Raw genomic sequence first — 10,553 nt, 5'->3', positions numbered from 1 at the left:
CTAGCTGAGAAGCAACAAAGCCCACATGGAAGAAGCACACTAGCCTGTGCGATCACGAGGTGTCTATAGGTTCAGGGATCAGGCATTGACAGGGAACTGCCAGAAGTTCAGAGCAGATTCAGAAGAGGAAGTGCAACAAGGGCTATCATTGCTGACATCAGATGGAGCTGCGCTCAAAGCAGAGACTACCAGAAAGATGTTTACTTGTGTTTCATTGATTATGCAAGAGTATTTGACTATGTGGACCATAATAAATTATGAATAAACTTGAGAAGAATGGGAATTCCAGAACACTTTGTTGTGCTCATGAGGAAATTGTACACGGATCAAGATGCAACAAGGGCATACTGTGTGGTGTAAAATCAAGAAAAGATGCGCATCAGGGTCGTATCCTCGCCCCATCCTTACTCAATCTGTATGCTGAGCAAATCGCCAGAGAAGCTGGATTATGTGAAGAAGAATTCAGTCCCAAGTTTGGAGGAAGGCTCATTATCAGCAAATGACTCAGCTGCTTGCAGAAAGTGAGGAGGACTTGAAGCGCTTGCTGATGAAGATCAAGAATGGCAGCCTTCAGTGTGGCTTACAATTCAATGTCAAGAAAACACAAATCCTCACAACTGGACCAGTTGGTAGCATCATGATAAGTGGAGCAAAGATTGAAGTTGTCGAGGGTTTGTCTTGCTTGAATCCACAGTCCATGCTGTTGGAAGCAGCAGTTAAGCGATGAGATGACGCACTGCATGGGGCAAATCTGCTGCACGAGACCTCTTTAATAGTGCTGAAAAGCAAGGATGTTGCTTTGAGCACCGTGGTGTGCCTGGCCCCCGCCATTTACATATATTTAGCCATAGTATTTTCCATAGCCTCATATGCACGCGGCAGTTACACACTGAATAAGGAAGTCCGGAGAAGAACCAATGCTTTTGAATTGCAGGAGGAAAAGACTGAGACTGTGGTGGACGGCTGAAAGGACAGCTGGATCTGTCTTGGAAGAAGTACGGCCAGAGCGCTCCTTAGAGGCAAGGATGGCGAGGCTTCGTCTTACACACTCTGGACATGTTTTCAGGAGAGACCAGTCCCTGTCCCTGGCCAAGGAGATTATGTTTACGAAAGTGGAGGGGCAGCAACAAAAGAGAAAGGCTCTCGAGGCGATGGGTTGACACAGTGGCTGCATCGGAACAATGTTAAGGCTCGCGCAGGACTGTGCGATGCTGCGTTCTGTTGAGCACAGGATCTCTGTGAGTCCGAACGAACCCCATGGCACCTAGACACCACAACACAACTTTTTGGATACGTTGTATCTTTATTTTCACTCATCTCAAAGTAGTTTCTAATTTCCCTTGGGATGTCTTCAACTGCTGGAAGAATGCGTGAATCTGTTTTAGGGGAAGTACAACTTCTTAGAGGTGAGGATGCCGAGCCTGTTTTGCTGACTTTGGAGATGGTACCAGGAAGGCTCCATCGCCGGAGGACATCACCATGGGTCAATGGAAGAGGAAGGCCCTCAGAGATGGATGGACACAGTGGCTACAGCTGTGGGCTCAAAGAAAGCAACGCTTGTGAGGATGGGGCAGACTAAGGCTTATTCTTTGGGGTTTCAATGAGTGAAAATCTATTTGATGGCATCTATTAACAACAACTTTCAATGTATTTGTATTTTTTAATTGAAAGTCTATCGCTTGTAGATTATCCAGTTGAATAATCCATCTTTTGATTGGATGGTTCAACCATATTTAGATTATTATTTTGTATAATTGGATATACGAGGGGGTACCCCCCAAACAAACAAACAAACAAACAAAAATCCAACAACACCAGAAAAAAGATCTGCTGGGCAGAGCTTTCGTAGTAGTAGTAGTAGTAGACATTTTCCTGGCTAGGTGAGCATCGAGCAGTACCCAGTAGCATCGCCTGGAAAGGGTCTCTGGTCACAGTGAATTTTTTCATGAAAGCAGTTTCCCTCAAATAATCTTTTTTTCTGATGGCTGATTTAAGAGAACAGCTTGAGGCTGTGAAATTTTGCTACCTGCTTGGGAAAAACTGCTGCAGAAGCTGTTGTGATGTTGAACACAGCTTACAAGGACAGCGGCTATGGGAAAAGATTAAGTGTATGAGTGGTTTTCTCATTTCAAAAAAGGTGAAATGGGGAAGAGACAGCCAGTCAAAGTGTGACATAACACCAATGAAACCTACAACTTTCCTCTAGTTCCTAAATGCTGCCCCCTCCACCACCCTAATCATGATCCCAATTCTACCTTACAAATCTGGTTAGACCATAGGTACAGATGGGAACTGGAAACACAGGGAATCCAGGGAGGATGATCCTTTCAGGACCAGTGGTGTGGGTGGCGATACTGGGAGCATAGAGGGAGAGTGGGGTGGAAAGGGGGAACCAATCACAAAAATCTCCATATAACTTCCTCCCTGGGGGGCGGACAAGAGAAAAGCGGGTGAAGGGAGATGTCGGACAGTGCAAGATATGACAAAATAATAGTTTATAAATGATCAAGGGTTCATGAGGGAGGGGGAGCAGGAATGGAGGGGAAAAATGAGCTGATGCCAGGGGCTTAGGTGGAGAGCAAATGTTTTGAGAATGATGAGGGCAATGAATGTACAAATGTGCTTGACACAATTAATGTATGTATGGATTGTGATAAGAGTTATATGAGTCCCTAATTTAAAAAAAATAAATAAAGATTTAGATGGACAGATCTTTGCCTTCATGTATAAACATACACGAAATGAGCTAATTAAATGTTAACTTTATGTAAGAATGTTAACCTAAAACTAAGAAAGGAACATTCATATTCATTTAGTGGTCAGAATTCTGAATATGCAAAATTAAATGTCATGTTTATCGTCAGTCTTTACTCATGAATATTGACATTATCCATAAAACCAGAAAGAGGTGGCAGTCTTTTTTTTTTCCCTAGAATAAAATTTCTTTTTTTTTTTTAAACAATTTATTGGGGCTCATACAATTCTTATCACAGTCCATACATATACATACATCAATTGTATAAAGCACATCCATACATTCCCTGCCCCAATCATTCTCAAGGCATTTGCTCTCCACTTAAGCCCCTTGCATCAGGTCCTCTTTTTTTTCCCCCTCCCTCCCCTTTCCTCCTCCCTCATGTGCCCTTGGTAATTTATACATCGTTATTTTGTCATATCTTGCCCTATCCGGAGTCTCCCTTCCCCCCTTCTCTGCTGTCCCTCTCCCAGGGAAGAGGTCACATGTGGATCTCTGTAATCAGTTCCTCCTTTCCAACCCACTCACCCTCCACTCTCCCAGCATCTTCCCTCACACCCTTGGTCCTGAAGGTATCATCCACCCTGGATTCCCTGTACCTCCAGCCCTCATATGTACCAGTGTACAGCCTCTGTCCTATCCAGTCCTGCAAGGTAGAATTCGGATCATGGTAGTTGGGGGGAGGAAGCATCCAGGATCTGGGGGAAAGCTGTGTTCTTCATCGGTACTACCTCACACCCTAATTAACCCATCTCCTCGCCTAAACCCCTCTATGAGGGGATCTCCATTGGCCGACACTTGGGCCTTGGGTCTCCACTCTGCACTTCCCCCTTCATTTAATATGGTATATATATACATATATACATATACACATATATACGAGGTGGCAGTCTTACAGCGCTGCTAGGTTTGTACAACATGGCAGAAAATTTCAGTTTCCATTGAATAAACAACAAATGACTTTAATTTTCTTTTTAAAGGTGAAATGCTGACTGATGGCAAACCTCTGTCAACGTCCCAAATGGATGAAAATGTCGACCCATAGTGTATTAGGAATTCGTTCCACCAGGTCAGATTGTTAATTGAGCTTTCTCTTTAGAGGTTCTGAAAAGATTGCATAAGAGTGTGCGACAAAAGAGGCCTGATTTGAGTGGAGCCCTGTTGGTGTAGTGGTTATGACTTGATCTGTTAACAGAAAGGTCAGTAGTTCAAAACCACCAGTTGCTCCACAGTAAAAAAAAAAAAAAGGCCTGATTTGTGGCAGACAGGAAACTGGTTTTGCCATCATGACAATGCTCCTGCTCATGCAGCTGTCTTGGTGCACCAGTTACTGGCAAAAGCCAGTGTGTCTCTCTTGCTCCATGCACCTTACTCACCTGACCTTGCTCTGTGAGACTTCTTTTTGTTTCCGAGAATGAAAAGGGACATGAAAGGTCAGCAATTTGACAATGTAGAAGAGGTGAAGAAAAAAAAAACAAAACCAGGGAGGTGCTGTCAACCATCTAAACAGATGAGTTTGTAAGATGTTTCCTAGAAAGGAATCGCGGATTTGACAAATGTATTAAGTGTCATGAAGAGTACTTTGAAGGTGACAGGGTTGGTTTTTTGTATGGTTGTTTGTTTGTTTTTGGAGAGCGAGAACGCAGTCCCCCACTACCACAAATCACACAGTCGAGTTTCCCACATTTGGGGAAATGGCAGGGGTCAGCACATCCTGAGTGCAATGGATAAGCCTCGCCCTGGGAAATCCACCGTCGTGATCATGGTATCGCCCCTGCCAGGTTGTTTTATTAAAACGTCAATGCATAGCTTTGGGGGGAAATTCTGTTTTTGTTCCCCTAGTATATCTGTGGTTTAACTCGCCCCCACCCCGTGCTGTCTTTATTCTACCCAGTAGATTTTAAGCAGAGTGTCATTTAATTTTCATATATTTCAGGTGTGTATCCCCTTGATCTTATTGTGGATTTCTTATTTTATAGCCTTATGATCTGAGACAATGCTTCGTATATCTCAGTGCTTTAAAAGTTAGTGAGGCTTGCTTCATTGTCAATTCTCGAGAATATCCCATGTGCACTGGGAAAAAATGTACACTGTGCCGTTGCTGTGTGGCATGTTCTGTATATGCCTACACCAGGTTGGGTGAAGGGGAGGGTGATACCCACCGAGAAGGAGATGGGGAAAAAAGAGGGAGACAGGGGAAGCCTGACGGAGGTTTGACAAGTTGTTGAGTAAGAAATGATGAATTCAGCAGTCAGCCCTCACCTAACTCATAAGAAGCTCAAAACAACATCTCCCTTGGCTAATTCTATTATTATTTTCTTCCTCCTGCTCTTTGGGTATCGTTGGCTCTCCCAGGCCCCACCCCGAATCTGAGGTGTGTCTTTTGTAAACTGCGCATCGATGGGTCTTGTTTTGGTTCATTGTGCATTAGGTGAAAGTTTACGGAACGCATCACCGGTTTTACATTCAACAATCTGTACACATTTTGTTTCACCTCATCCATTGCAGTTGCTTCAATGTTCCATCACGTATCCTACTTCCTCCCCGTGTTTCTTATGTCCCTTCCCCCTTCATTCCCAACCCTGGGAACTTTGTTGTGGGTTCAGCGCTGCCCTTTTGATCTTAGGTGGTTGATTATTCTATCATAAGGGCGGGTTTGATTCCAGTCTTTTACTGTCTCTTCCTGTTCTGGGATTCCCATCACCTCTAAGTTTTTCTTCTTGATGGTGTTCTACATAATAATTCTTAGGGTTTTTTTCTTTTCTCCCCCCACCCCCACCCCAGATTGTTCTTCCAGCAGATTACTATTAAGATATTTGTTTTCAGGCTCTCTACTTTGGCTCTCATTCATTCAGTTCTACCGCTTTGATCTTTCAATGCATTATCTATTTCTGATAGCTTAGTCTTAATGTCCTGCATTTCTATTTGCTGTTTCTATTGCATAGTTTCAACTTTTCAATTTTATAGTTAGTTCTCGTGGTGTTTTCCTAAATTGTCCTAAAGTTATTTCCCCCCTGTGTTTTCCTTGCTTTCGTCTTCAGCTTTCTTGATTTTTCTCTCAACCTGTTAAAGAAGTCTCAATACCCTTCCTCTGAATTCATGTCAGATAGTTTGCCATTTGTTCTTGAGAAAGGTCTTCCGCCTCCGTGTTTTGATAGCTGCTTTGAGTCACTCGGTCTCATGTGTTTGTGTGAACCGAGATTATCTGTTGCCTACAAGACATTATGATGTTGATTATTTGTCTTTGATCAATGACTATATTGGCATGATCTTAGACATTTGCTATCTGTCTCTTGGTGGGTGTTATTGAAAATAGAAATATGTGGCAATTCTAGTTTTTGTTTATACAGCACAATTAAGGGTAGGTTTGGTTGGTGTTGGCTGCTAGCTGTCAATTACAGAGTGGCACAGGAATGTCTAATGACCCTCATCCCGTAGGTGTGCCTGCAGGAGGTTCAGATGTAGCTGATCCATGTTGACATGGTTGCTGTGCCATGTCTGGTAAGACAAAGAGGGAGCGAGCAAGGGAGAGAGAGAGAGAGAAACCCCAAATAACAGCAAATGGCAAACAATAAAACTAATTCCTGGAAGTCAGATAATCAACAGTAAGAAAAGAAGATTAATAATTACAAAGAATAAAAAGGAAAAAAATGTTAAAACAAATGAAGAAAAAAGAAAAAAATCAATATTCTAAATCAAGGAGAGAGAAAAAGAGTGAACATAAAAGGGGGAAAATCTAGGGAAAAGGAAAAAGAGAGAAAGAAGAAAAACTAAGGGAACCAAAAGAAAAGATAAGAATCCTAAGTGAGGCATAAATTGGGGTGACTGCCTGCCCTGCTTGTCACAGCTGCACCCTGGCGACTGGGGCCCCAGGCAGCCCGGTGCGGGTCGACCACAGGCACTGCACCGCCATGCCTGCCCGGGACGAATGCGTCCATCCAAGCCCCCACTCCTGCTCTGGACCTCACCCTGTGCCCGCCCGTGCCCAAATAATATTTATAAATATAAATGCGTAGATAGGTAGATCCTGAACGTCAAAGAAAGAAATTAAAATGCGGAAGCAGGAATTTACAGGCCTTTCGCAAGGCTACTGTAGTCCTATGTCTCCCTCTCACCCCTCTAGGATCTGTCATCGTCGATTGGTTGGTTGGTTGGTCGGTCGGTCGGTTGCCTGACCATCCCAAAACACCAAGTGACTGGTCTCTGACCGTCTCCCGCACCCCAGAGGCAAGTTCATTATGAAATTCAGGTTCAGGAATGGAGACAAGAGTATCTCGTCCAGTCCCATGCCCCGTGACTGTTGAATGAAGTTCACCTACCTCTGGATCCGTAATCCTCCATCAAGTTAGCCCCGCCCAGACTAGTTCCCTCCCTCCTGGAGACTGCAAGTCAACCGAATGGCCCATTTCAAACCATGTCATCGTAGAACCAAAAGATTTTAGATCTGGGAGAACCTTGGCGAGCTCTGGTCCAAGCTCTTGAATTTTAACAGACAAAAGAGGTCAAAGAATTATGAATCTGCCCAAAGCTATACACCGCAGTGCCTGATCTCTACTGCCTTAGATGCTTTCCTCCTTTCACTCGAGCGGGAAAACAAAAGAACAAGGCAACTCACACTCACCACCCCGGACTCACGGTTGCTCGTTGGACGGGGTAGAACTGCCTCTGAGTTCCCAAGACTGCAACTCTCTACAGGAACAGAAAGTCACATCTGTCTCCAGTGGAGCCGCTCGTGGATTCAAACTGTTGACCTTGCAACTAGCCCAAGTGGCAATTCAATATGTCACCAAGAGCCTCCCTAGAAACAACTGCCCTTTAATGACCTGTCATTCAGAGTTAATTGAATTGTTTTTACAAAACCTCTCATTTCCCTGAAAACATTTTGTTCCGAACCAATGTTTTAGCAATTTGGAAACAGAGCGCCTTCCTCGGGTCATCAAACTTCCCTTCACCAGCTTCACCTGCAGGGTTGAATTTACTACGGATGTATTTACCTCCATTATTTTATTGCAGCAACGGGGACAGGGCAAAGGGAACGGCAAAATGTTGCATATAATACTGCGCCTTTCTTTCCTACTGCTTTTCAAACTAGAAGAGCATTTTAGCTTGCGCCTTTGAAAGAGAAAAGGGTGGTAGGCCTGCATGTCGTTGGGAATAACATTTTTGAATGACAGTTGTTTTCCTCAAGTTACGGAGCATAACGAGTTTGGGGAAGAAAAAAAAAAAATGGGTCGGTGGCAAGACTCAGAGAGGAAAAGACTCCAGCCAAGGAACTGCAGAGCTGGGGAAGGAAGGTGGGACTTCCTGTCAGTCTAGCTACTGTCTGAAGTCAGGGTCCTGATTCGGAATAGGTTGCTTACTTGGGGATGGCTGGGAGGCCGCTTGTCCGGCACTGCATCTGGAACCCACCAGATGTGGGTGTGGTGCGATAGTTGCCAGGCCCATGAGGGCACATCTCCAACTTCAGGAAGACCAAGGTTGTGCAGGGACAGGTGTAGGCAACCACAGCACTAGGAGAGTGTCAGGGACCAAGGGCAGTGCCCATCTTCCTGTCAACAGCCCCCAGTGTGGGGCATTTGTGTTGGTCCTAAGGGAGTGGAACTGACTGTCAGAGTCCCAGCTCTGTGTGTAACAAGAATGCTTGTGATTCTCCCCTCGCTTCTTTTGCTCAGCTTCCTAGCTCATACTCAGTCCACTTCTCCGTCCTTCCCACTGAAGCTCAGGGATCCAGCATTACCATTGTATCTGGTCTCTGTGTCTTTTTGTAGCATCTTTGCCTGGACCTCCATCTTGCCTTCGAGACATAGCTTAGGGTTGCCTTTGTATTTTGTACTTTTAGCTTTCTATGTCTCACAGATATTTTTTTGGTCTCGTATCTTTTGAACCTATTTTTCCTTGAATGTTTTCCTTTGTGTTAAGCGATTATTTTCTAATTTAAACATTTGTATTCCTTTGAAAGATCGTTTGGCTGACACGTAATTCTTGGTTGCCATTTTTTTTTTTCGTTCAGTACATCATCCTACTGCCTTCTGACCACCATTGTTTCTGATCATCTCATTGGATTTCCCTTGTACCTGATGAGTTGTTTTTCTCTTACTCTGAATAATTTATTTGTTGACTTTGGCTTTAAACATTATTTTTTTTAAATTGGGAGTTACTACATGTATCATTCCATAGTTCAATCATGTCAAGCACAATTGTACAATTGCTACCACAGTCAGTTTCCAAATGTTGTTTTTTTTTTCTTCCTGGACTCCTTGACATCATTTCTCTTTTAACACCCTCCCTCCCACTGTATCTCCCTACCCCCATCCCTGAAACCCTTACTTTACTTGCTTCCCATAAAGCCTGTGTTTCATATACCGAAACACAGAAAAACACATAACACAACCTCAAGAGGGTGACCTCCAAAGACATCGTGGTGTCTGGGGAGTGGGGTGCTAGAGAGATGGATCAGGAAGATGGAAGGTGGAGGTTTGTCTGACCTCTGTCTTATTTCTGTTTTTCTTCTTTGACTGGAGGTCAGATATGTCCAAGCAGTTTGCTGGGTTGTTTTCTGAGAAGATCATGGGGAGTGAAAGTTTGGTTCTTAGAGGTTTGCTCAAGGAGTGAAATCACCCTTTGAGCTTCACCTCTGAGACTATGCTGGTTGGTCAAAATGGCTAACAGATGGCCCCCACCTTGAACTGGGGCAGCCAGAGACCTGAGCTATATTGCATATGAAAGGGATAGTTTAAGTAAGGATTGACTTTGACTGTTTTAAGAATGTGTTTAGGATCTGACTCTACTAGGTTCATACTGATTTCTTCTGGCTATTGTTATTGATATAATGAATGATAGAAATGATTATTGGGAAGTATGAATAGAGAGTTTGTAAGCCCACTGTCTCCAGTCATTAAATTGGATCTTTAAATGGGTCATGGGCATACCTGCAAAGAAGACTCTGAAAAGATAAACCCCACCCAGTGCCTTGAATGCTCAGTACATTCGTATTTGGAAAGACTTGCAGAGATAGATGTTAACAGACTGAAGAAAGAAAAAGGAACCCTTTGGCTTTTTGAATTTTAGACTAGTGATTTGCCCCTGAAGCTGGAAAAAATTTGGAGCCATGAAGACACTCCTCTCTAGGACTGGAAGTTAAAGAGAGCCTGCAGGCAGCCTGAGAAGCTCACTAGATTGAACACCTGGATCCACTTGTTGAGTGGAAGTGGGAGAAAAGTAGCAATAGAGAAATGGGTCGAGTCTGGCCATTGACACCTCTGGACCTGGTTCACAGGGACTAGAGGAGAAGACAAGAGCCAGTTGGTTGGTCTAAAGTTTAAAGAGTTGTATGGAAACTGAGCCTATGGCATGACCAGGGGACTAGGGTGGTTGAGAATTGGTCAAGGGACCCATGGTCAAAAGGTGAGGCAGTCAATGGGCACCCTGGTGAGGCTAAGCAAGGTGGCCCACAATGAGTTGACCAGAACCCAACCAGATGAAGAGAAAACATTGGAGCCTGTGAACAGGTGCATATTGCTGCTGACTTTATGGATGGCCTGTCCTGTTTTGACTTTGCTTATGGATGTGGACTCACAAGGTTCCAACTGGAATGAAGATTTTTCACGTCAAAGAACATGTGGAGACCCGAACCAGCCTTGAGATGCTTCCATTGCCACTGGATCCACAAGACTTTCTACCCACTGGCCTATGATCTTCCTGCACTTTGCATCATTGAATGTGGCTACATGAGTCTTAAGAGGGACTTATGGACTCGTACTGGACTTATGGACTTGAGTTGGCCTGGGCTGGGCTGTTT

General features: G+C 44.0%; 1 non-coding gene across 1 annotated transcript; it reads right to left on the bottom strand.

Annotated features, from left to right (window-relative positions):
- Positions 1 to 4,382: 4,382 nt before the first annotated feature.
- LOC142423742 (U1 spliceosomal RNA) lies at positions 4,383 to 4,544 on the bottom strand. Its single transcript, XR_012779340.1, has one exon. It is a non-coding gene; the product is annotated as a U1 spliceosomal RNA (small nuclear RNA).
- Between the last annotated feature and the right edge of the window lie 6,009 nt (positions 4,545 to 10,553).

The sequence above is a fragment of the Tenrec ecaudatus genome, chromosome 12 (genome assembly GCF_050624435.1).
Source record: "Tenrec ecaudatus isolate mTenEca1 chromosome 12, mTenEca1.hap1, whole genome shotgun sequence".
Taxonomy (NCBI): Eukaryota; Metazoa; Chordata; class Mammalia; order Afrosoricida; family Tenrecidae; genus Tenrec; species Tenrec ecaudatus.
Note: the sequence above shows the minus strand (reverse complement) of the source record. Positions and strands in the feature narration are given on the sequence as shown.